Source organism: Gopherus flavomarginatus, chromosome 1 (assembly GCF_025201925.1).
Source record: "Gopherus flavomarginatus isolate rGopFla2 chromosome 1, rGopFla2.mat.asm, whole genome shotgun sequence".
Taxonomy (NCBI): Eukaryota; Metazoa; Chordata; order Testudines; family Testudinidae; genus Gopherus; species Gopherus flavomarginatus.
This window is the reverse complement of record NC_066617.1, coordinates 249,525,946-249,552,582: the sequence shown is the minus strand read 5'-3', so window position 1 is coordinate 249,552,582 and position 26,637 is coordinate 249,525,946. Positions and strand designations below refer to the sequence as shown.

Sequence of the window (26,637 nt, the reverse complement as noted above, 5' to 3'; positions counted from 1 at the left end):
AGTGTCTAGGTTTCACAAGGAGAAAGTTGGCTACCTTACGCCAAGCACCTGTGGACTTGCGTGCAGACCTAGCCTCAGTGGAATGATGTGAGTGCATCCATATAAGAGCATCGTCTTACCTGAGATTTAGGGTCCGTCTATGCTGCAAAGAATCCTGTGACGGCAACTGTGGGTCACCTGACTCAGGCTCATGGGATTCATGCTATGAGGCTAAAAATAGCTGTGTAGGTGTTCTGGCTCGGACGGGAGCCCAGGTTTGAATCCCAGTGCGGGTGGAAGGTCTCAGAGCCCAGGCTCCAGCATGAGTGGGATTGTCTAAACAGCTATTTTTAGCCCCATAGCATAAGCCCCAACCAGTTGACCCAGGCTCTGAGACTTGCTGCTTTTGGTTTCTTTTTATTTGTTTTTTTTTGTGGAGTGGATGTACTCTCAGTATGCCTGCAGAATTTAATTAAAGAGCATTTTTAGTATATATTAGTAACTGAAAGCCTGGGCTGTCGCACAGGTGTAATTCATAAAGTTGTATGTAAAAACTGAAAATGTCTGAGAATTTAAATATTGGTTGGTAACAGATTGCAAAACCCAGTGATGATTGGACCTGGTGATATTCTTCAAAAGGAGCTCTCAACCATGTTTGCAGTTGTTTCCATTGCTTCACACTGATGCAACAGACTGTGATGTTTGGGGTTACTGGTTGTGTTGTGCGGGTGGTTGTGTTGATTTGTGTCTAGTGGGGATAGTGCTGGGATATTGATGTTTTTACATGGGTGGAAGTAGGGCACGCAGATGTGGTGGTTGGGCCAAATAATCCACCATCTGTGCAGTCTCCTTTATGCAAACAGTGAAATGGTTACATACAAATTAACGGTGGTAATTGGCTGAGTTACCTCTGATATCACAGTGGTTTAGGACTCTTGGCATGGCATAGGTGCATGCCTTATTGTAGCTGTACAACAGTGAGTGAGTGTAATTAGTAACGCCAAAATGGCTGAGAACTTAACAATTGGATGGTGACATACTGTGAAACCCAGTGATGATTCAGCCTGGTGATATTCTAATGAAAAAGAGCCCTCGGCCATGCTTGTGGCTGTTTTCATTACTTCTCACAGACTCTACAGATCTAATAGGCTCCAGGGTGACACACCAAGTGACATTCCTGGAATCTAGTTTATAGATATGTTAAGGGAGAATCATAGTCTCTAAGCATAAGACTTTACAATAATAATACATGGCTTCTGAAATTTCTCTTGCACCTTTTAACGTGCTTTCTTTTCTCAGAAGTGGTCCCCAGTCTAGATTCCTTCTCCAACTATTGAGATGTTAGATTACAAAAGGGAAAATGTCATCTTTGGCTCAGTGTTTTTTTTAATGGAATGATATTTTTGTGGACTTGACCATATGTTCATTTCATACCAAAGTTACTTTCCATATTCGTATTCTGTTATTATGGTTCCACACAGAGATTCTTTTTCTTATTGTCTTTCAGGTTTTATTTTAAAAAGACAAATTGAGTCTGGATGTCTGTGCAGGATTTTAGCAGCTGAACATGGAGTAAGGTAATATGACATCATTTTAGTGGTTGGTTATTACTATAGTAAATGATGCTTTAGGGCTGCTGAATAATAGCAAGTTTTAAAGGTAAATTGAAGGGAAACAACTACGCCTATTGTATATGGGAACTTCAACATCTCAAGCAATGAGGTTTTAACAAACATCCCACAAATTCTGGATTTCAGTTTCAATGGCATTCTCATGCTGCGGACATCTATGCTATTTTAATGCTGTGGATAATTCTTTATCCTTACCAGAGGTTTTGTTATGTTTGAAAATCTGCAGGGGATTAACATTTAAAAAAAAAAAAAAAAGAAGTCTTCTTTGGGAGACCAAGCTTTGCAATCTAGTTCCCTCGAAAGGGCCTCAAGTCTAAGTTCTCTCCTTTCCCTCCCTTCATTGCTCTTTGCACTCTCTTCCCCCATCATCCACCCTGTAAGACACATTCTTCTTCAATGCTTGTTCTGTCTTTGCCTGCTTCCCAAGCTGCCACTGCCAGATCACTCTGGTAAGCACAGGGATAGCTTTAGTGCACGGGTATTCAGAGTATGTTCCTTGGACCACCACTGTGTTTGCAGAGCTCTTTGAGGTCGTCTACAAGATGAAACATTCTCACAAGCAAGTTATATGAGAGGGAAGGTGGATTCATTATTATTATTATTATTATTAGAGTAGCACCTAGAGAGACACCACCCCCAGACAGGGGCTTCACTGTGCTAAGCACAGTACAAACATACTGTATAAGACAGTCGCTGCCCCACAGAGCTTACAGTGTAAATCACACAGCAGGCCAGTGGTAGAGATGGGAACAGAATACAGGTCTCCTGACTCCTAATCTAGTGCTTTATCCACTAGAGGACAGCAGAACACCCTGTTAAGGAGTTCTGCACAGAATGAATAGGTTGGAGAACTGCTGTGCTACAGTGAACTGTGATCAGTAATGGCTTCCCTGTGGTTTCCCTTTCCAGCTTCTGCTGTGTGATGGTGTGGGCTCTTCTGTAAGTGCGGGAGCAAACTTATTTAGAAGATCAAACTGCACCATCTGCCTTTTCAGCAGTCAGTGTATCCATTCCCTCATGCTATGACTAGTCTGCCTGTATCAGAAAGGTGTCCTGATACAGACTGCTGGGGCAGTGATCTGAAAACCTGGACAGGTGACCTGTTACTGGTATTTCTAAATCTGGAATTCAAATTGCTAGTGAATGTTTTGAGCCAGGGAACTCAACAAATGCAAATACAATGCACAACTGGATGCTTCATTGGCTTATATGAATTTTTTCCCCCTGTAATATATCCAGAACAGTTCAGCGAAAAATAATCTGGGAATTGTACATGGATATGAAGGTCTTTCCAGGTCCTAAAAGAGGTCCTTTGTGGTATATTTGCCAGTAGCAGGAAGCATTGCCAGATCCCTTAGCTTAGTACTACAGCTGTTTGTGGATTAAAATGATTTGCAATAAAACAAGTGACTCATTTCATCTTTACTTTGCCTTCTACTCATTGAATGATACCCTCTGCATTAAAAGCATTGTCTGGAGACATCCTGCACTGCCATCCAGTTCAGCAGTGCTTCTTACTGATGAAATTAGAACAGAGCATCACAGCCCTCTTGAGACCCCTATACATCTAATCACAGACGTCTATAAGAAAAGGGGTAGAGCATCAAAGTCAGTTGCATTTGGGACAGCTCTGTGGGGACAGCATATTGTCTTAATGAAGTGTCTCTCAGCTAAGGCCCTGCTCCTGCAGTGAGGTTCACACAGGCAGGTCCATACACTCATTTGAAGTTCATTGCAGGAGCCAAAGAGAAGACGCTTTTTAAAAATAAGTTTGAAAAAGTTTTGAAATGCAATACTAGAATGACACTTTTTGGTTTTTGCTTTTTCTTTTCATCTCTATTTCGCAGCTTTTGCATTAAAAAAAAATCTGAGCTCAGATTTAATATTAGATATAATATTACACACATTTAACACCAGTTAACACTTTCAGTAATGTCTCCATGACACATGCCAATTAAGCAGAATTTATGCCAATACTGTCCTCATTAAGGAGCAGTTCCTGCCTGTTGCTAAATCAGTTACCTGGGAGATGTCTCAGTAAAGCACCTGCCCTCATAAAGCACATCCTGAAGTAAGTAGAGTCCAGGACAATCTGATAGAAGGAAAGATTGGGGGAGTAAGTAATTCAATAAAGGTGAAATCCTGGCCCTCTTGAAGCCAGTGCGGGTAGGATTTTGCCCTAGATTTCTTAAGTAAAACAACAGCTATCTTTAAAACATTTTTTGTCAATTATTTCAATACATCTTGAAGATTTCTAAATATAATGCACCTATAATGCTGAATGTTATTGCAAGTTATGCATTTTTGACAAACTGTATTTAGTATCTTGCTCCTGTTCCCTTGTTTCTCTGATTTTTTTTTTTTTTTTTTTTTTTTTTGCCAGGACAAAGGGCAACATACGTTGAAAACACACGAGAGCGTACACATGCCTAATTCAGGGTTAAATGTATAGTGAACGTATAGTGATCCCTTTTTTGTATAACTCTTGTCTGGTCCAAGCACCTAATATTCTAGTACCTTTCAGCTTTGTTTCTGAAGCATACAAGATGTACCACGTGGAAAATGCATTGTAGCTTAATAAACCCATCTCTGATGGGATTTTGAAGGATAGAGACCTTTTGATGCCAACAATTCAACTGAATCAAAGAAGTTGCACAATGTCATAGGTGCTTTAGTACTCTACATATATACTATAGATGAAGTAATCATGCTAAAGAGGACACACAACAGAGTATGAGGAATGCAAACTAATATTTAAAGGAAAAGGAACATAGATGAAAAACAGTCTGGCAAAACACAAACGGACCAAAAGATCTGGACAAAAAGTGTTGGTTGCAGCTGATCACACACAAAAAAGAAAATATTCAGTACTCTCTAGCTGATACACCCATTGTTCAATCTCAGATGGATGATGGATAAGCTATCCAAAGTGCAGCAGGCAACAGAAATTAGAAAACGTTAATGTGTCTAAAAAAGTAGTTGCTTTAATTAAAGAGAGGAAGCAAAATTGCTTAGTTGCCCTGAAGCCGCTTAGTGAGATGGAATGATTGAGGTAGTGATATTCCCCAAAAAGCAAGATCATTAGAAAAAAGATGGGAAGGATTTCATGAAATGTGTCAGACCTTATTAAAGAGATGTTATGTAACTTCGTTGCCCATAACTTGTCTACACCTAAGCATCTACATTTAGGTAAAATGGGCTGATATGCAGTGATGCTGAGAACCTGCAGTTCCCTTTGACTTTAGTGAAATCTGGAGATGCTCAGCACTTCTGAACAACAGTTCACTTTTATCTACATGCCTAAATGTGGGTGTAGATGCCTAGCTTTAGGCACCCAAATATGAAAATGTTGGCCATCTCCTTGTTATCTCTAAGACTTTGCATGCACAACACCTGATTTCTATGCATAAGTGCAGTAACTGCATGTTTGGCTGGTACCTGGCCTGAGGTACTTGACTTTTTAATAATACAGCCCAACAGGTCATTTCCATCTGACTCTTACAATGCTAGTCAAGCTGAGATAACCAGTATTTTAGCAGTAGCAACAGATCTGAAAGGATGAATGTTAATACGTTGGAGGACGAAATAATCAGACTGAGCGAAAGCCTGAATACAGAGGGAGAATGGCAGTGTAAACACATTTCCTTACATGGACATGGGCACCCCCTCCTGCCTGGACACGGCATTGCAGGGGACATTGCCTCTTGCACTCCCTCTGGTGGCCACTATCCTCGGCCGCAATGGTCCATCCAAGATAGTCCCTTCTGCAAACTGCCTTACTGGGTCTTCTGTGGCTCGGCCCTCTGGCCAAGTCATTAACAGTTCAATTGTCTTCTGGGGTTGAACTCGGAATAAGAAAAGTCCATTGCCCCTCCTGGGCTGCTTCTTCATTCCCTGGTCCTGGCAGACCTTAGTTCAGGGCTCCTCTCCTCTCTAGTCCCCACCACAGAAGTTAATCCCACTCCTACATACAAAATAGCTGCCTAGGAAGGGCAGAAAGGGATCTAGGGGTCATAGTGGATCACAAGCTAAATATAAGTCAACAGGGTAACACTTGCAACAGCAAAAAAAGTGAACATTTTGGGAGCTATTAGTAGGAGTGTTGTAAGCAAGACACAAGAAGTAATTCTTCTTTACTCCACGCTGATTAGGCCTCAACTGGAGTATTGTTCTGGGCACCAAATTTCAAGAAAGATGTGGACAAATTGGAGAAAGTTCAGAGAAGAGCAGCAAAAATGATTAAAGGTTGGGAAAAAATGGGTTTGTTTAGTCTGGAGAAGAGAAGGCTGAAAAGGGACATGATGCCAGTTTTCAAGTACATAAAAAGTTATTACAAGGAGGGGGGAGAAAAATTGTTCTTGCTAATCTCTGAGGATAGGACCAGAAGCAATGGGCTTAAATTGCAGTAAGGACGGTTTAGGTTGGACATTAGGAAAAGCTTCTTGCAACTCTGTTTACTGGCCACAGCCAGTCCCAAACTAATGGGCTCCAGTCCCTTCCCAGGGAGAAAGAACTCTCCCTACCACTTCTCTCCTGAGTCTCTCGTCCTGTGCTTTCTTTGTTTGTTTGTTTTTTGGTGCAGCGTCATTCTCCATGAGGCTATGTCCGCCACTTTCTTAATTAGTTTTTAGCCAAGTTTTTAAAATTATTTATATCTTTTCATTCAGGAATGATCTACACTGAAAACTTATATTGCCATAGTTGTGTCTCTCAGGGATGTGAAAAACCCACACCCCTGGGAGACGTAGCTATGCCAGCCTACCCCCCACGGTAGACAGTACTAAGTCGACAGAAGAATTCCTCCATCAACTTACCTACTGACTCTTGGGGAGGGGCTGCTCCCCTTGCTGTAGTGAGTGTCTACAGTGATGTAATTGCAGCAATACAGTTATGCCATTGTAATGTTTTAAGTGTAGACATAGTCCATGTTTACATTACAAACTTTGATCAATGCAAGTTATGTTGGCATAAAGCTGTCGCAGTTAATAGATCGCTTATGCACATGCATACTTGGCTCCTTGCGTTGGCACTGCATGTGTTCACCAGGAGTGCTTGTGTCAATGCATAGTGCGGTGCACCATAGGTAGGTATCTCAGTGTGTAAGCTGCCACTGTCCAGCCCTACTGTATTTTGGGAAGTTTTGGCAGTGCATGGTTGGGCAGAAATGAGTCATGCACAGGTGACTGGGAGCAAGGGGTCAGCGTCCAAGGATGCAACAGTGTAATCTATATTCCATAATTTTTGCACCTTTTTAAAAATTCTTATGAACCTGCATGGTTCTCCTTGCTATCCGCCATCTCTGACGGAAGCATGGAGCCTGCACAGCTCTGCACTATTGTCATAAGCATTGCAAGCACAAGACACTCGATTCTCTGGTATTTGCAGAGCTGTAAGAAGAACCACAGCAGCGGGGAACATGATGATTTCTTGGAGGGCAGATTGCTGTGGGACATAGCAAGAACCAATTCAAGGTTATTGGTGACATTCATGGAGCAGCTGCATATGGAGGAGCACTGCTTCTGGGCCTGAGAAATAAGTACTAGCTGGTGGGATAACATTGTAGTGCAGACTTGGGATGACGAGCAGTGGCTGCAAAACTTTTGCAAGGCCACATTCCTGGATATGCGTGCTGAGTTTGCCCCAGATCTCCAGCGCAAAGACACCAGAATGACAGCTACACTGACAGTGGAAAAACAAGTGGCAATCGCACTGTGGAAACTTGCAGTGTCGGATTGCTACCCCTGTCAGTGGCAAACCATTTTGGAGTTGAAAAATCCATTGTGGGGGCCATTGTCATGCCAGTGTGCAGGGTATTAATTGCCTCCTGCTATGCAGGACTGTGACTCTCAGCAATATGCAGGACATAGTGGATAGATTTGCAGCAGTGGGGTTTCCAAACTGCGGTGGGGCAATAGACGGCATATATATCTCTATTTTGGCACTATAGAGTACATCAGCAAAAAGGGCTATTTTTCTACAGTTATGCAAGTGTTGGTGAGAAAACCCTGGTGATCCACCAGCATCAGTGTTGGCTTGTCAGGGAAAGTGCGTGATGTTTGCATCTTTAAGAACTCAGGACTTTCAGGAAAGTTACAAGCAGGGACTCTCTTTTTTCCTGACCAGCAGATTACCACTAGCGATGTTGAAAAGCCAGTAGTGATCCTGGGGGACCCAGCCTACCCTTTGGTCCTGTGGCTTGTGAAACTATACACCAGCCACCTTGACAGCACCAAGGAAAATTTTTACTACCAGCTCAGCTGGTGCAGAATGACAGCTGAATGCAGTTTTGGTAGATTGAAGGGACGCTAACATTGTTTACTCACAAGATTGGATCTCAGTGAACAAAAACATCCCAATGGTTATAGCTACCTGCTGTGTCCTGCATAATATCTGTGATGCAAAAGGGGAAAAGTTGCTGCCAGGGTAGAGGATAGAGGTGGAATGGCTGTCTGCTGAGTTTTAACAGCCACAGGAGCTCTGCAGCTCCAGAAGGCTTTAAAAGAGCACTTTAGCTGTGAACAACAGGAATGCATGGTGTACTGTGATGCACCTGGCCCTGTTGTTTTGGGGGCTGTTAAGAATGGTGTGGTGCTTGGTGTATGTCTATGACTACAACACTGTCAATGCACTTCATAATTTTTCAGTGTTTGCTGTACATTTCTGATAATTACACTGTTTTTGTCACTGATCCTATGAATTGTCACACTGTACCGTAACAAGTAAGTGGGTGTTTTCCGAACTGCTAGGCATTCTGCAGCATATGTTGTGAACTAATAAAAGATTAATTATTTTCTAAATAGTAGAATTTTATTCAGTTACAAAACCTGTGCAAGAAAAAGTCTGTGCAACTTAAAAGCAAATACACTAAAATCTTAATAAATTAATGGAACAGAACTTAACAAGTGGAGAGGACATTCATGTCTATTTTACCTGCACATACAGCAACCATGGCTTTCACAGGTCAGTGTATATGAAGCTGTGGTTGTCCTTAATATCCCCTGGGGTGCTGTGATAGGGGTAGGGAGCAAGCCCCTGAGGCCCCTGGAATGTTGAAGGGGAGGGGGGGTGTAGGGAGGTGCTGTAATGGAGTTCTTCATGGACTTCAGAGATAGGCGAGCCTGTGACTGTTTAACCTGTAGGCCCACAAGAGTCAGCAGCATCTGTGTTTGCTGCCTAAGAAGTCTCCTCATGCATCTCCCTCTCCTTTTCCTGCTGGGAATACTGGGCCTTCCTCCTGTGTGCTCTTCCCTTCTCCAGGCTGTCTGCAGCATTGATCCTCATGGTTTGATGCAGCACTGGCTTGCAGGATCTCATTAAATATGTCATCTCATGTCCTCTTCTTTCTCCTCTGTATGTGGCTCAGGCATTCTGCAAGTGTGGAGGTGGAACCCCTCTAGGCCACAGTGGCAGCAGCTGAAGCTAAAACACACAGATCTACCGTTGTCAATATGGTCACAACGGAAAGTGAGAGTTAACATTCAGAACTCCCTTCCCTAGCTCCCCTAAAGTTTTCAACAAGACATGCTTAGTGACACTTCTGCTTCAGAATGCTTGTGCATAGTGCTGCTCTCACCTGTGTATGGCCCTCCAGGACTGAGGTTTAATGAGAAGGGAATTACTCGGTTGCATGAAACTGAGTATAGGGCAGTAGCACTGAATGCAGGCACCATTTTCTACAGTTGGTGGTGATTTTAGCTGACATTTTACTCCTGAGGGTAACAAAGGCAGAGAGGGCACAGTTGTTGCTGGTGTCCTGAAGCTGCCCAGGTCTGCATGCTATTAGCCTGTGTACTGCAGTGGTGCTTGTATGCCTTATTTCTTTCCTTGATTGTTAATTTGCAATCTTTATTCCCCCAGGGAACCAGATTTCTAAATCGGGGACAGTTTGATGTTTCGTAGCTGGCCGGATCAGCTGCTGCTGTAATTCCTTTTATTGCGTTGTTATAGAATTTCCTGGGTTGTCACTTGTACAGTTACTATATAAATACTCATCATATTTCATCTCGAAAAGGCCCCAGTCAGCTTTTCAAGAATTTCAGTTAGGAACTCTTTTTCCGTTTTTTGACGTTTCCTCGGCTTTGATACTCTTAGAGTGGGGAAGTAATCACTTCTCATTCCATCTTTATGAAATTCTCATGTGCATTTACTGACTATTTGTTGCAATTCCCAGATCCAAAACAGAAAAGAATCCATCCACTGAATTAAATGTGCTAGGTGTTCCGATATTCAATATTATCAGGTTATGCAGATCAATGAATTGTTCTAAGCATTTACCATTTAGGTCAGTTTTCTCACTTCCCCACAGCTCATTATGACCATTAAAATCTCCACAAATTATTAATGGGTTTTTTACATTATTAACTAATTTTTGTACTTCTAAAATAACTAATTTTACATGTATTATAACTATATATATATATATACGTGTGTTTTGTTCTGCATGGGAATCTCAATAGCATTATATTCAGAAATTAGTTTCTGCACATCCATTGTAATGTAGCTATGTCCCTCTTTTATAAATATACAGACACTCACCTACCCTCCTGCAGCCCCTTGAAGCCTCTAGAGTATATTATACCCTGGTAGATCAGGGGTTCTCAAACGGGGGGTTGGGACCCCTCGGGGGTCGCGAGGTTATTGCATGGGGGAGGTCGCGAGCTGTCAGCTTCCACCCTAAACCCTGCTTTGCGTCCAGCATTTATAAAGGTGTTAAATATATTGAAAGGTGTTTTTAATTTATGGGGGGGGGGTCTTACTCAGAGGTTTGCTATGTGAAAGGGGTCACCAGTACAAAAGTTTGAGAACCACTGTGTTAGATTGAACATAAATTTACTTATGAATGATGTTTCTTGCACACACACATTGCATCAGGCTTTTTTTCCATTTCAGAGAAGACTTTCTTAGTTTAATAATGCATGGACAGGAATCTATGTGCATTCCAGACCAGGATCTTTAACACCAAGTTATTTAAGATGTATTATTGCTTTAGTTTAAAATTGCGTGCATACAATCTAATAGAGAGGTTGTCTATCTTTAGATATCTTTCTTCTGCTTTTGCTATGATTTTAATCCTTTGTTTTTTTTCTGTCTGCAAGACAAAGTTAATTACCTCTATAATGAATGTTATAAACTTCTTTTTACCTGCCAGCAATGCATCATCTCCCATTCCTCTTATATTCTCCTCTCTGACCAGAGATATATTCTGCTGCCCCTCTACATCTTTTCTCTTATTTGTATGTTTTTATTTTTCTATTTTCTGCAGTGGTTATCTTTTGGTAGCCTCCACATATGATAGTTTTGAATAATTTTATGTTTTAAAATTTCTCTAGCTCATTCTGCTACTGCACATCCTTTATATGCTGCACTGTGCTTTCACTCCACCTTTTAAGTTCTGTTTGTTCTACACAGTTCGCATAAGTGATTTCCTCCACGTTTACTGCACCTCATTGTTCCCTTACAAATGACTGCCATATGTCCAATCTTTTAACACCTCACAGCCCCCCTGAACTGAGCTCCCTTAGCACATTATATAGCCTAGCTTCACTTCTTCTGGGCAGGAGGCAGTTAATCAGTCACCTGTCAGGTGCAGAGCACAACTAATGGGTACTTAACCCCATCACCTGCAAGGCTAGGGAAAGACCCATCACAGGCAGAGAAGAGTCTAATGCCATGGAGGCTATGGGCATGACTGAAGATAGGGATAAAGAGGAGAGGGAGGATTGGGAAGGAAAGGTCAAAAGCATAGTTTCGAATGCCTTGAATATGAGGGTGTGGTCAGGATGAACTGCCATTTGTATATTCTCTTACAACACTGATCTATCTCTTTTGACAAAACATTAAAGTTGCAGTGTGTTCAGCAACATTCTGCATTCTGTTCAGCGTGAAAAGTGAATGAGAGATTTCCTGGAATTAAATGCAACTCTTATATCAAGGAGTTAAGAGTTTGGATTCCCCTTCTGTCCTTGTTTAAATTTGCTTCAGTGAAAATCACGTTTTTAATTTCCATGTATTCATTTTCATTGTAAAAATACTGCAGTATTTGGGTTATAAGTTTCCAGAGCCCATCTGTTAAAAACTTCTATTTTATCTATAGATTCTGCAGTAGGCGCTCTAGTAGTATTGCAGTACTCAGTGTTTAATTGTAACATATTGAAATGATCAATAGTTAATCCAAATCTACCTAAAGAGCACCTTCACAGTCAACTGTCTACCAAAATACTTTGACTTTTGGAAGCTCTGTAAATGGAACCCACCTAGGATTGTATTTTTCTTGCAAGAAAGAGATTTCTGCTTATTTTGAATTTTAGTGTATGCCTTCTAGTAGCTTTTATTGGCAGTTGACTATTAAAGACCCAAAACTAGATTTTTCAAATATGAGTGCCTTATCCGTATTTAGGCATCTCACTAAAAGTGACCTGATTTGCTGAGATGCTGAGCATCTACAGCTCACAGTGTCGTCAATGGCAGTCATCAGTGTTCACTGTCTCTGAAATTCAGGCCACTTTAAAATCTCAGATCAGAAAAGAACAAGTCCCAATGACTTCAGTAGGATTTAAGCATGTCCTTAAAGTTAAGCATATATTTATGCACTGTCCTGAATTGGGGCTTATTGAGGTACCTCCATAGTATTATGGATTTAGGTGGTTAACTTCAGGTACCCAAGTTTGAAAATTTTAGCTGTGATTTTTTTATAACGGGGATCTCACACCACCCTCCTTTTGTGGATATGTAACTTTGCACATGTACTTTTCAAGCTCTAACACCCACCAATCCACAGTTAGTGTTTGAAAAATGTGTGCCTGAGGCTTGGTCTATATGCTACCAACTTACGTTGGTATAACTATATTGCTCAATGATGTGGAAATTCCTGAGCGATGTAGTTACACTTACCTAGTCCCCAGTGTAAACAATGCTGTGTTGATGGGAGGGCTTCTCTCATAGACATAGCTACCACCTCTTGGAGAGATGGAATACCTGTGCCAACGGGAGAAGCTTGGCATAGGTAGTATCTTCACGAAGCACTACAGTGATGCAGCTTCATCACTTTAAGTGTAGACGTATCCTGAGTGTTTTCATGTACCATGTTGCATGCACAAAAAGGAGGTCATGTCTTAAAAATCAAGTCCTGATTGTTTGAAATAGGCAATGAGCTCAAATATTGCTATCCAAAATATCACTTTTCAGAAGGATGATTGCCTTCAGATGGAGGATCACAAATGCCATCTTGAGTCAAAAACTTTTATTTCAAACTTTCTGAAAAATATGATTGAGCACAATGATTTTTGTGTAAGTTCTGGAAATCTCTATTTTTTTGTTGGGTCAATCTATATCTAATATAAACATACTCTAGTAGGATAAACCTATTGTGAGAGACAATTTTAAGATAAACTTAAACAATCTTATTGTAAACATTTTCTCCAATAAGTTTTTTTTTTTCCCCCCTCAGAGCTCTGAATAAGGAAGAAAATCTGTCTCTAGTCTAATCCATTTCTCAGTTCAAGAAAATTCTGTTTTGCCATAACAACTCCTTTCAGAACTTGCCAATGCTGTTGCTTCATTAGCTGAAGTGATTGCTGCTGAACAAGATGAGACACTCGCTGATTTCTTTGCTCCTTTTCTTCACATCTGTCCCTTTTTGTGGAGCTGGAAATGCTTCCTCTACCACACTCCTTGCTTCTGCCAGCCAAAGGAATCAGAGCGGGACTGATCATGAAATCCAGCTGTCCTGCGTGACCATGTACAAGGCTCCTATATGATCACAGAGTTGGCCCCAGATTTTGACATTTTGTTGTTTTATATTTTGTTTAAAGTTCTTAAAAAATATACTGGAAGCATTAAAACTTCTGACTCAGGGTAGATTTAATTTGTATTTAGTAGTATTTTTGCAGACTTTACGTCAGTTTGTAGAGGTGGATTGATGGAGTTTAATGGGTAAAAGGATAAAAATGGTCTCTTCATACAAAGAACATTCTTACATAGTAGAAAATGCAAACTAGTGTCTGGGTTGATGCATGCTTGTCTGTGGCTTCCTGGAGCATGGGAAATATTGACTGTTAGAAGAGATGCTGATCATGTCTCACTGCATGGTATGTGATACAGATTAAAACGCACATGTCATGGTGACTGACACTTTACAAAACGCCTTAGGTAGATAGATGGATGTACTTTAACTGCATTAGCTGAAAAACAAATTCATCTGTAGTTTGTTTCCAATAAAAATGAAGCCTGGTTGAATAGATGAACTATAGATGCGTGTTTTAGTATACTTTACCAATGGGATAGGATGAATGGGAAAGGAATATGATTGTTTCATCTAAGCCAATAGCAAAATATTCCAAGTATATTACTCTAAACTGTAATAACAAGGGTCCTGGAAAGATATCTTCTCCTCAGTCACTGGATTAATATAGTCCTTTTTTGTAATCAGATTAGATAAAAAGAGATCTAGCACCTATTAATTTATTAGCGCTATATTCACGTACGTTTTTATCACAGTTTTGAGATGTCATATTTTGTTAAATGGCAGCTATTTATTGTTGGTAGGACATAGGTAAGCCTTTGTTTTGACCTCAGGCTCAACCAGAGTTTAACTGCTTAGAAATGGAAAGAGTGATATCACTATATAGAGCGTATATGAATACGAGTAGCAATATATGAATGTCATCCTACTTAGAAAGTGCACTGTGTGGCCAGAGTTTAATGTACAGGATGTCAGTCGCAGAGGGTGATTATTTAGCTTACATCCTTGATGCGTCTCTCAGATTTGTACTGGCAGGCTTAAAGAAGGGCCTTAGTTTAAGTTATCTCACGTTGTAGGTGACTGCATAAGGGGATCTTTTGAGAGCTTTCATAGTGTCTAGGTTATTTTGCCTTATGCTCTCGCCTTTCATTTCTTTTTATTTTCTTCCCCCCCCCTCTCTCTTCCTCCCCATCAACCTCTCCCAATATATTCTGCAAGCAATTAGATAGTCAGGAGATATTTTTTTTAAAACTATGAGTGTTTGGTGACTTTTCCAAGTCCATTAAGTCTTTGAGGTTGTAAAATCCTTGGAGGGTAGCTCTGGAGAGAGTGACATGTCTTTTCTTTTTCTCTTGACAATTAATGATTACATAAATGTACTGAGTGTTTATTGTTCCATTGTGAAAACAAGTACATGATGATCTCAGAGTCTGTCTGTGGAACACTGCCACAGGAAAAGAGAACACTGTTTATGGACTGAATTGTCAGTAGCTTGGAAGACAAATGTTCTGTCAGAACAGCAGTGCTGTGAGTGAGAATCAAGTGTGATGGTAAAGAGTATGGTGCAGCTGTGTGCTAAAATGTGGGCGTAATTTTTCAGGTTTGTTGTTTGTTAAACGTATATTGTCATCTTGTATTTACTAGTTGTAAATCATGTATGTTTAGAATCCCTGTCCCAGGAACAGTTTCTATCTGCATTGTTCGTTTTTTATTTTGCTCCAACTTCTTTATTTCTGGCCAGTAAACATAGTTTGTTATTTCTGAAAACTGTGTAAACAACAGCCTGAGAGATACATGCAGTATCACTGTCCTGCAAGCTTGGGCTGCTGCCAGCTGCAGGGCTTCTCCTGCAACACAAAGGGAGCAGCTCCGGGGAAGCCATGGAAGATGAGTGAATAGGAACCACCTGCTGTGAGGTCTGGAGGAAGAGTACTGTAGTTGGACTGGGAGACACTTCCCCCACACACACACTGGAGGGAGAGAGATGCAGGAAACTACAGCAAATCTTCCCTCCTGCGTCCCTCTCCCTCCAAAGCTACTGTGGGACACACCCTCAAAATACTAGTTAGCAGTGACATAGTGAATACTAGTGTCAGGGTTCTTCCGCCCCCTCCCCCAAACTCTGGGGTACAGATGTGGGGACCCGCATGAAAGACCCCCTAAACTTATATTTTACCAGCTTAGGTTAAAACTTCCCCAAGGTACAAATTCCTTTCCTTGTCCTTGGACGGTATTGCTGCCACCACCAAGTGATTTACACAAAAATTCAGGGAAGGGTCACTTGGAATCCCTATCCCCCCAAAATATCCCCCCAAGCCCCTTCACCCGCTTTCCTGGGGAGGCTTGAGAATAATATACCAACCAATTGCTTTAGCAGTGTGGGCACAAATGAGACCCTTTGTCTTCAGGACACTGAAATCAATCAGGTTCTTAAAAGAAGAACTTTATTTAAAAAGAAAAAATTAAAAAATCACCTGCAAAATCAGGATGGAAGGTAACTTTACAGGGTAATAAAAAGATTTAAAACACAGAGGATTCCCCACTGGGCTCAGCTTCACAGTTACAAAAATAGGAATAAAACTACCTGTGTAACATAGGAAAATTCACAAGCTAAAACAAAAGATAACCTAACGCATTTCCTTGCCCTACTTAAAATTTATGTGAATTTAGATGGATTATTTCAGGTATATTTTCTGGAGATCTTGTACCTGCTTGGCTTCTGCCTCTATCCAGAGAGGGAACAGCAAAGAGAGAACACAAACAAAATTTTCCCCCACAGATTTGAAAGTATCTTCTTTCCTTATTGGTCCTTCTGGTCAGGTGCCAACTAGATTATCTGAACTACTTAACCCCTTACAGGTAAGGCGATTGAGTGTAGCTGCCAAAGAGGGATTTTATGCTGCCCTTCTCTCTATATATTTATGACAACCAGCCTCATCCCTTTAGCCACATTGACATTTCTAACAGTCTGAAGCAATTGCTCTCTTATACCTTTCCTGCAGAGTTAATGGGTTAGGGCCCTTTGTTTTCAGTATTTACTGATTTTCTCAGAAGATTTCCTGGGTTTTAACAAAGCCAGTATTCGGGTTTTACCAATTTTCATCCAAATTTTGGATTTTTGGGGCTTCAGGAATTTTTCACAGGTGAAGGGGATGGGGCTGGGCTGAAGGGCCAGAGTCAAGAGTGGAGGAGAAAGCTTCACCCTGAGCACAGTCCTGCATGCCAGACAGAGCCCCCTCCTGACTCTGGCCCTTCAGCACTGCCCCATCCACTTCCTGGCTCCCTGCCCATCTCTTTTTCCTGCTGGTGGGGAATCTGCCCTTCATTTTCATTTTTATCGATTTTTACTTGTTTTTAAAATTGTCAAATAAACACTGATACATCCACAGGAAATCTGTTAAAAAAATAAAAAACAAACAAAGAAATGGCCTTATGAATGGAGGAGGAAGCACATGAGATTCAGAGCTGCATATGATCTTCATCATGTCCTCTGTGCGTGATGCCTGAGAAGAGCCAGTACTGGGATGTGTAAACAAACCCCCATAATCTGTGTTGTGAGTTGGAAAACTGGAGAATTACAGATCTGAGTTGAAGGCAGATTTATTATTGTTTCCAGAGAGTTATTAGTAACACAACTAAGGGAAATAGGTTTGTTTTTCAAAATATGATTGTCAATTTGATGCTGTTCCTTTACAGTCCTTGGGGTTTTTTTCTCCCTTTTTTCAAACCCACAGATTTTTTTTTAACTTTTCAGAATAACATTGGATGAATAAATATTAGTGTACTGTACAGCAAAGGCAGAGAAAACATCTGTAATGTTGGAACTATAAATTTGGACATGACTACCAACAGAAGGTAGTAGTATAAAACACCTTGCATTTCCAAAGCTCCTTTCATCCAAGGATCTTAAAAAAGCATTTTACAAGGGTTACACTGTGCCTTTAAGGCCCAGCCCTGTGTTGGGGCAGTGTTGAGCTGGCCTGCCTCAGGGGAACTAAGGGAGAAGCTCTGCCTCATGAAAGCACAACTTTTCCCATGTGTGCAGGATGGTTTACATAGATTGCATAATCCTCCTAGGCTGATGCACTTTGCTCTTAATAGTGCCTTTGTGGACTCATGTGGAAGGGCATGGAGGTGTCCATTCTTCCCTTTGGAGAGAGCTGCCTCAGGGAGAGAGGAAGGGAGTAGTAGCAGCAGGGACTGTGGTTGACCTTGGTCTGTTTCCAGGGCATGGAATGGACAGTTTCCCCTTGTGCCTCATTGTGTACTAGGTTTCCTCTATAGTGATGCATAGAACCCAAACTTAGTATTTATCTGCATTTTTTTTGTTTGTTCCAATTAAACAGTATCAAAACCACTCCCAGTTTTGTGGTGTGTTTTATGTTCTCTCTTCATGTGATGATTCCAGTAAAGGCCTGATCTGTTCCCCCATTGAAATGAATGACATGACTTATCTTTGCTTCATTGGGGCCATACCTAGGGTGCAATTCTGAGAACATTTACTTCTCCACGTAATCCAGTTGAAGTCAATGGAAGTATGTGTGTGAGTAAGGCTATATTTACATGACACAGTCTGTATTGGCTTAGTCCCCTCCAGTAGACACAGTGTACACCCATACAAAGAGGTTTTCTGCTGGTGTAGGAGCACCATCGCACTCAGTGTTAGCTAGCTAGAAGTCTGCTTTGGAGTTAGCTATCTTGAGTAGTTTTGTATCCTCTGCATATTTTGCCGCCTTATGGTTTACCCCCTTTTCCAGATCATTCATGAATATGTTGAATAGTACAGGTCCCAATACAGACCCCTGGGGGACACCACTATTTACCTTTCTCCATTCTGAGAACTGAGAACAACCTACCCTTTGTTTCCTATCTTTTAACCAATTACCAATCCATAAGAGCACCTTCTCTCTTATCCTGTGGCAGCTTACTTTGCGTAAGAGCCTTTGGTGAGGGACCTCGTCAAAGGCTTTCTGAAAATAAGTATACTATATCCACTGGATTCCCTTGGTCTACCTGCTTGTTGACACCTTCAAAGAATTCTAGTAGATTGGTGAGGAATGATTTGCCTTTGCTAAAACCACGGTGACTCTTCCTCAACAAATTATGTTCATTTATATGTCTGACAATATTATTCTTTATTATAGTTTCAACCAGTTTGCCTGGTACTGAAGTCAGGTTTACAGGCCTTTCATTGCTGGGATCACCTCTGGAGCCCATTTTAAAAACTGGCATCACATTAGCTGGCCTCCAGTCATCTGGTACAGAAGCTGAGTTAAATGGTAGGTTACAGACTACAGTTAGTAGTTCTGCAATTTCACATTTGAGTTCCTTCAGAACTCTTGGGTGAATACCATCTGGTCCTGGTGACTTATTGCTGTTTAATTTATCAATTTGTTCCAAAACCACCTCTAATGATACCTCAATCTGGGACAGTTCCTCAGATCTATCATCTAAAAAGAATGGCTCAGGTTTGGGAATCTCTATCACATTCTTAGCTGTGAAGACCGATGCAAAGAATTCATTTAGTTTCTCTGCAATAGCCTTATCTTCCTTGAGTGCTCCTTTAGCACCTCGATCGTCCAGTGGCCCCACTGGTTGTTTAGCAGGCTTCCTGCTTCTGATGTACTTAAAAAAAAATTTGCTATTACTTTCTGAGTCTTTGGCTAGCTGTTCCTCAAATTCTTTTCTGGCCTTCCTAATTGTATTTTTATGCTTCATTTGCCAGTTTTTATGCTCCTTTATATTTTCTTCACTAGGATTTAACTTCTACTTTTTAAAGGATGCCTTTTTGCATCTCACTGCTTCTCTTGCTTTGTTGTTTAGCCACAGTGGCTCTTTTTTGGTTCTCTTACTATGTTATTTTAATATGGGGTATACATTTAAGTTGAGCCTCTATTATGGTGTCTTTAAAAACTTTCCACACAACTTGCAGAGATTTCACTTTTGGCACTGTACCCTTTAATTTCTGTTTAACTAACCTCATTTTTGTGTAGTTCCCCTTTTGGAAATTTAATGCTGCAGTGTTGGGCTGCTGTGGTGTTTTTCCTGCCACAGGAATATTAAATTTAATTGTATTATGGTCACTATTACCAAGTGGTCCAGCTATATTCACTTCTTGGACCAGATCCTGTGCTCCACTTTGGACTAAATCAGGAATTGCCTCTCTGGTGAGTTCTAGGACCAGCTGCTCCAATAAGCAGTCATTTAAGGTGTCAAGAAACTTTACCTCTGCATCTCGTCCTGAGGTGACATGTACCCAGTCAATATGGGGATAGTTGAAATCTCTTATTATTATTATTATTTATTATTATTGAGTTTTTTATTTTAATAGCCTGTCTAATCTCCCTGAGCATTTCACAATCACTATCACTATCCTGGTCAGGTGGTTGGTAATATATCCGTACCACTTTATTCTTCTTATTAGAGCATGGAATTTCTATCCATAGAGATTCTATGGTACAGTTTGATTCATTTACGATTTTTATTTCATTTGATTCTATGCTTTCTTTCACATATAGTGCCAGTGCCCCCCAGCACGACCTGTTCTGTCCTTCCGATATATTTTGTACCCTGGTATTACTGTATCCCATTGATTATTTTCATTCCACCAAGTTTCTGTGATGCCAGTTATATCAATATCCTTATTTAATACGAGGCACTCTAGTTTACCCGTTTTATATAGCACTGGTATATAGGCACTTTAAAAACTTGTCTCCTTTTAGCTGTCTGCCATTACACAATGTAATTGAATGGGACTCTTTTTTATTTGACTGTTTCTGATCAGACCCTACCTGTATTTTATCATTTTCCATCCTCTCGTCCTCACTAGCACATAGAAATTCTCTATAAATAAATCCTCCCCTAAGGGATGTCCGAACCATGTGCTCCTCCACACCTGTCGGCTTTCCCCCAGTCCTTAACCTTAAAAAGGTTGTAGAACAGTTTTTAAACTAAGTGCCAGCAATATGGTTCCATTTTGGTTTAGGTGGAGCCCATCCTTCCTGTGTGGGCTTCACCTTTCCCAAAAGTTTCCCCAGTTCCTAATAAATCTAAACCCCTCCTCCCTACACCATCGTTTCATCTACGCATTGAGACTCTGCAGTTCTGCCTGTCTAACTGGCCCTGCACGTGGAACTGGGAGCATCTCAGCGAATGCTACCATGGAGGTCCTGGACTTCAATCTCTTACCTAGCAGCGTAATTTGGCCTGCAGGTCCTCTCTCCTATCCTTCCCTATGTCATTGGTACCTACATGTACCATGACCACCAGCTCCTACCCAGCACTACACATAAGTCTATTTAGATGTCTTGAGAGATGTCCTGATATTCAGTTCTAAATTGGCCCATTTCTTAAGTTAATGTCATGAGATTGCACAGAGCCATGTTTGTTGAACCACATTTGCATATTCAGACATGGCCTTCCAATGGCAAGCACTTCATTTGAATCCGTTCCTATCTGACACAATCCTCCTGACAACATCTCGAACATCCAGCAGTGCCTTACATCTCCATTCCACCACACTTTCAGCTGTGTTTTGCAGTTGTAGATGTCCTCCAGAAGTCTTCACGAATCTTACTTCATACTGAACTCTACAAGACCTGCAGCTGATTGAACAGTAAAAAACAGCGTTATTCACTGTGCTTCAGTCAGTGTGAAAAGACTTCGATATTCACTCTAGAAGTGGATGACTAAAGCAGTAGTTTTAGGTAGTGGAAAAAGACAAACTTGATAATATTTTTCAGCATTGCTATTCCTTAAATCAGTAGAGAGATTTTGGGATTCTTTTTGTTCTAACTCTCTCAATATATGTGTGTAGGCCATTACTCAACATAATGCAGTAACTTTACAAGTGTATTATTCTGATGGTGTTGACAGGCTAGTAACAGTGAGAGAGGGAAACTAGACTTTTGTTTCAGGAGTAAATTACAATTTGATGAAAGAGAAGACTAGCACTAAAACTGCATTAAAAATAATGTAAAATTACTAACTTCAGAGCAATAAATTATTTGTAATCTCTCAAAACAGCATCTTTGTTCCTCAGGCTCCTTGTGTGCTTTTGTTTGATGTTCCTGTTATAATGAAATCCAAAAATTACAATCTGAATTGTGGAAGAGATATGTATATAGAAACACAGGAAAGACATACATTACCAGGTCACACCACAGAAACATTTGGTTTAACACCTTGTTCTCCAGCAATGGCTAATACTTATTGTTTCTTATTACTGCGATCTTTTTAAGGTTAAGTGTCAGCCTCCCTATGGCCAGGTTTACACTGCTGCTTCTGGAAAGATATACAAGTATCTTTGTTTACTTGGAACTAGAACTGGCTGGAAAATATGATTAATGTTTTGATGAAAAATGCTGATTTGTTGAAACTATGGAAAATAAGGTCTGGTGCGATGAATATCCCATTTAAAAAAAATGGAGAAAAAGACCTTTTGAAATAGTCTAAATGATTTGTTTGGACATTTTCTAAACAAAAAAATTGTTGTTTTGGGGTTAAAAATGACTTTCTTTCAGTATTTGAGCTAATTAGACTGAAAAAGGTATTTTCAAATGTTCCAAATCAAAACACCTTAAAATGATCAAAAAGAAAACTTTCTGATTGACTCAAAATGAAAAATAAATGTGTTTTTTTTGGTTTGTAAATATTTGAGATTTTAACTTTGCATTTTATTCGAGACAGGAAAAACTTTTAACTTTCAAATATTTGCAGGATAGGAAAACCATTTCAAATCCAGCTCCCCTTGAAAGGTCACACCATTGTGATGGAGTTCTTATTGTGATTTTGTTTCCGGCTGGATAGCCCCAAAACAACAGAAAAGCCAGGAAGTCTTCCCTGAATGTTTTTGCATCTAAGCTACAGGCTTTTCACGCTGATTTAAATTTGTTATAGTTTGAACAAGTTACCTTGTGCTGAGATTTTGTTTTTGTTTGTTTGTTTTTAGAAAGCCAGTACCACCACATGACCCAATGCCTACTCAAGAAGTAGTTTTAGCATTAAAAAATTAACCACAGTTTTCTTTCTTCCCATCTTAATTCATATTTCTGGATTATGAATGGAGAAATTAATTATTTTGTAATCTATTGACCAGTATAGTATAAAATGCTTTTAGGTCAGAGGTGGGCAAACTATGGCTCGCTGACCACATCTAGCCCACAGGACTGTCCTGCCCGGCCCTTTAGCCTCCCTGGCCAGGAGCTTGACCCCGGCCCCTCCCCCGCAGCCTCAGCTCGCCATGTCGCCAGCACTCTGGGCAGTGGGGCAGCCAGCTTCTGCTGGGAAGCCGCTGGGTGTAGTGTATTAAATTGCTCCCGATAGGGATGTCCTACTTACAGAGCATCAGGACTGGCAGCTATAAGTAGCACATTCCTACAGGGAGCAATTTAATACATTACCCCAGTCCTCTGTACACTTTTGGAACCCTGATGTGGCCCTCAGGCCAAAAAGTTTGCCCACCCCTGTTTTAGGTCATTCAACAAGTTGAATTGTTTGCCAGGTCAAGGGTGAGATCGTAGACAATAAATCTAAAACAGGTAAATAGTCATTGAAAAGTAAATCTGAGGTGCTGTTGCACTGGTCTTTTAATAAATGTTTCTGGTATCATGCTTTGTAATAACTTGAAAGTTGAAATTTCAGCTCTGAATTGCCATTCACGCTCACAGTATTATTCAATTTCTTTTCCATCCTGGGATGTCCTTGGTGAATCAGCTGTGAAATCCACACAATTATAGTCTGTATCCATCATTATGCAAGACACTGCATTTAGCCGTTTGGAATGGAAAGCCATCAACTTCATGAAAAAACTTGTACAGATACATGGGTACAGACTAACATGGCTGCTACTCTGAAACAATTATAGTCTAGAATTTTCCAGTATTCATGAAAAAAAGCTGTTTATTTCTGAGCTATGAGCATTACAATTCAGATTTCTTTTGCATAGTGCCTTCCATATATTTCATCTCCAGATGCTTTGATGGGGTTAAATAATAGTTTTATTTAACTTTGCAACTATCACCTTCCCTTCACTTTTATTTTAAATACACAGGAAAGGGAGAAAAAAGATAGTTTCAGCTATTTGAGAACAGATAGAGAGTAAATGGGGTGAGGATGCATGTTGTTCTTGAAGGGGCTGCTGAGAAAGAGAGAGAACTCTATGGGGATATTTACTCAGCAGCTGGGAGCGTACTTCCCAGAACAGGTAGAGAGACTCCCACAAGCTCTGCTCAAGCTAGTGTGCTAGAACTAGCAGTATGGCCCCAGTGGCTTGGGTTAGCCACTTGAGTACAAACCCACCTGACCCCCAGATATGTGGCTAGCCCAACCAACTGAGGCCACGCAGCTACTTTTAGCATGCTAGCACAAGCAGAGCTAGCATGTGTCTGTATGCTGCTTTGGAAAGCACACACCCAGATGCCGTGCAGACATAACCAGAGAAATAGTGACTGGAAATATGAAAGGGTTAGATGAGGAAGAGGGAGTAAGTAGGAGAGTTTGAATCAAAGTCCCTAACATAGTCCCTAGCAAAGTCCCTGAACTTGTTTTCCCTAAAAGTAACCAAAAGGAAAAAATTAAATGTGAAAGTTAAAAATATCCTGTCCCTGAGAAATACCAGCAGCTAGGCCCATATGGCCTGAGCCCCGGAAGGAGTGCAGAACAAAAACGTAGCAGGCAGTAAAATGCTAACTCCTACATTGTACTCTGTTTATAATCTACCAGATTGGGATGTGGAAAAATTAGTCAAAGGAGCATGGGCCAAACTCTGTCCTCACTTATAGCAGAGTGAATCTTTAGCATAGCTAGGCTAGGGAAATAGGGTGTGCTTTAAAGCTGTTTAGGTAGGCCCTACCACTGACCACTCCCAGATAATACATTTTTAAACATGATTATCTGTGTCAGGAGTGAAGTGGTGTTTGCTGCCTTCAGAGCTGGGCGGCCGGAGAGCGGCGGCTGCTGGCCAGGCACCCAGCTCTGAAGGCAGAGTCGCCACCAGCAGCAGCACAGAAGTAAGGACGGCATGTTATGGTATTGCTACTTTTACTTCTGCACTGTTGCCTTCCGAGCTGGCCCTTGGTCAGCAGTCACCACTTTCTGACCACCACCTCTAAGGCAGCAGCACAGAAGTAAGGGCATTGGTATGGTATTGTCACCCTTACTTCTGCACTGCTGCTGGCAGGGCGCTGCCTTCAGAGCTGGCGCCTGGCTAACAGGTGCCGCTCTCCTGCTGCCCAGCTCTGAAAGCAGTGCAGAAGGAAAGGTGGCAATACCGCAACCTCCCTAAAATAACCTTGTGGTCTGCCCTGCAACTCCCTTTTGGGTCAGGATCCCCAGTTAGAAACGCTGGTCTTCCTCGTGAAATCTGTATAGTGTAGGGTAAAAGCACACAAAAGACCAGTTTTCATGGAGAAAGGCCAGATATCACAGTCTGTGATGTGTGTTTCATGGCTGTGAATTTGGTAGGGCCCTACTGATGAGCTGTAGAGCCTTTCAACTCTTTCAACCAGCTTGAATCCAGCCAGCTCCGCAGAGAGTAAAAGTTGTTCCCATCCAATGGATGTTTTCTTGGCCCCAATGTAAGAGAAGTTTCATGGATCTCAGTAACAGCTCCCATGTCACACTCACTACTGTATTTGGCACTAGCCTGCAGGCTCTTTGAGGCAAGGACCGTCTCTTACTATATGTTTGTACAATGGTTAGCACAAAGCAGCCCCATGCTCAGTTGAGTCCTCTAGTACAGAGTTTCTCAACCCATGGGTTGCCACACAAAACTGGGTCACTAGAATGCGTCAAAGGGTCATGGGGTTGGCTGGGCTCAGCTTCCCCGCTCTGGGTATTGTGATCTACTGCATGGGATCACAACACTGCTCAGATCTGGCCTTTCTGTCATGATTATGGGAGGCCAGATAAGTCAAATTTGAGCGAATGTTACTGCAATCTCATGCACCAGGTCTCAAAACCCTTCTCACAAATGTGGTCTGGCTGTCCCCAGAGGTTGCAATGCCCAGAGCAAGAAGATGAGCCCAGCCAGCCCAACAGGACGGGAGCTGAGAGGGAGCAATTGGTTTCAGGTTCTCCAGTATTTCTCCCCCCTCCACCACCACACACACACATGATGCACTGCCCCATTCCCCACAGCCAGACAACACCCAGGCTTCCAAACCCCCATTATGCTCCCCAGTCTGGACTCCCCCGCCACTTCCCATCAGCCAGGCAACTCCCGCTCTGTCAAACCACCCATCCTGGCCCCTGCTGCCTCCCAGCTCCTTCCTCCAGCCCCCTCGTATTACCTCAGGCTTCCAAATTCTTCCACCCCTTTACCCTCTGCCTCCCACAGACTGGGTGTGTGTGTGTGTGTCTCTTTTGGGGAGTTGTTGGCTAGCCAACCCTCTGCCCCATATCTTTCACCCTATTCCTGCCCCATCTCCCCCAGAATCCCAATTCCTTCCTCACTACACCCCCAGATTTACTCCCAGGCTCCCAAATCCCCCTCATCCCTTGTCCTCTGTCCCTCCATGAGCCTTGGGGAAGGCTGTGTGTTTTTGGGGGTTATCTTGGCTCTTCACCCCTCCTTCTCTCCCTCCAGTTAACAGCTAGGGAAGGCCCCCTATCAGAAACATCTGTCGGGGGATATGTGAAATATTGGTTTGGAGCCCTGCCTTTCAGTGGACCTCTGCGGGGCGGGGGGAGGTGGAATCAAGTCTGGGGGCACCTCTGGGTTGCAACAGGCCATCAAGGTTTACAAATGGGTCCTGAATCTGAAAAGGTTGAACAACAGGGTTCTGGTGAGAGCTCCTGCTGCATGTGCCAACACCTGATTAACTATAAATTTGCAAGAGTTAACACCACTCTCATTGTCTCTCTTTCTCTCTCACACACGCACTATTGGGAGTGTATGGAAGAAATTCAGATTAGGAGACCGATTTAAAAACAAGATTAGTTCTTCTTAATTTAATGATTTTTTTGAGACAGACTCACGATTTTTGGAGGTGTGGTTCATGACCTTTAAACATGGGTGGGTGGGTGTCAAAACTGAGGTACTGTGATACCACGGATTGGGGACGACTTCATTAGCCTCTGCTTTAAAAAAAATCTTAGCAGATGCCAACTGAGCGTTCTCAGCGATGATTTTTTTTCACTGATATCACTATTATCAAATCCATCTTTATTTTTATGTTTGGTCACAGACGTGAACTTCATTAAGCACCATTTACATTGCCCACTTTCACATTACAGCTGTTTTCAATTTTCTTGGTTGAAAAAGCATGGCACTCCTCTTTATTTAAG

At 41.5% G+C, this 26,637-nt stretch overlaps 1 protein-coding gene across 17 annotated transcripts in view; it reads left to right on the top strand.

Moving 5' to 3' along the window:
* The window catches only part of INPP4A (inositol polyphosphate-4-phosphatase type I A), a 195,295-nt gene that overhangs the window by 73,163 nt on the left and 95,495 nt on the right, over positions 1 to 26,637 (top strand). For all 17 annotated transcript variants that reach the window (XM_050931620.1, XM_050931612.1, XM_050931559.1 and 14 more), the window contains exon 2: positions 1,487 to 1,556. The gene's annotated coding sequence lies outside the window, so the exon portion shown is untranslated. The remainder of the gene's footprint in view (positions 1 to 1,486; positions 1,557 to 26,637) is intronic.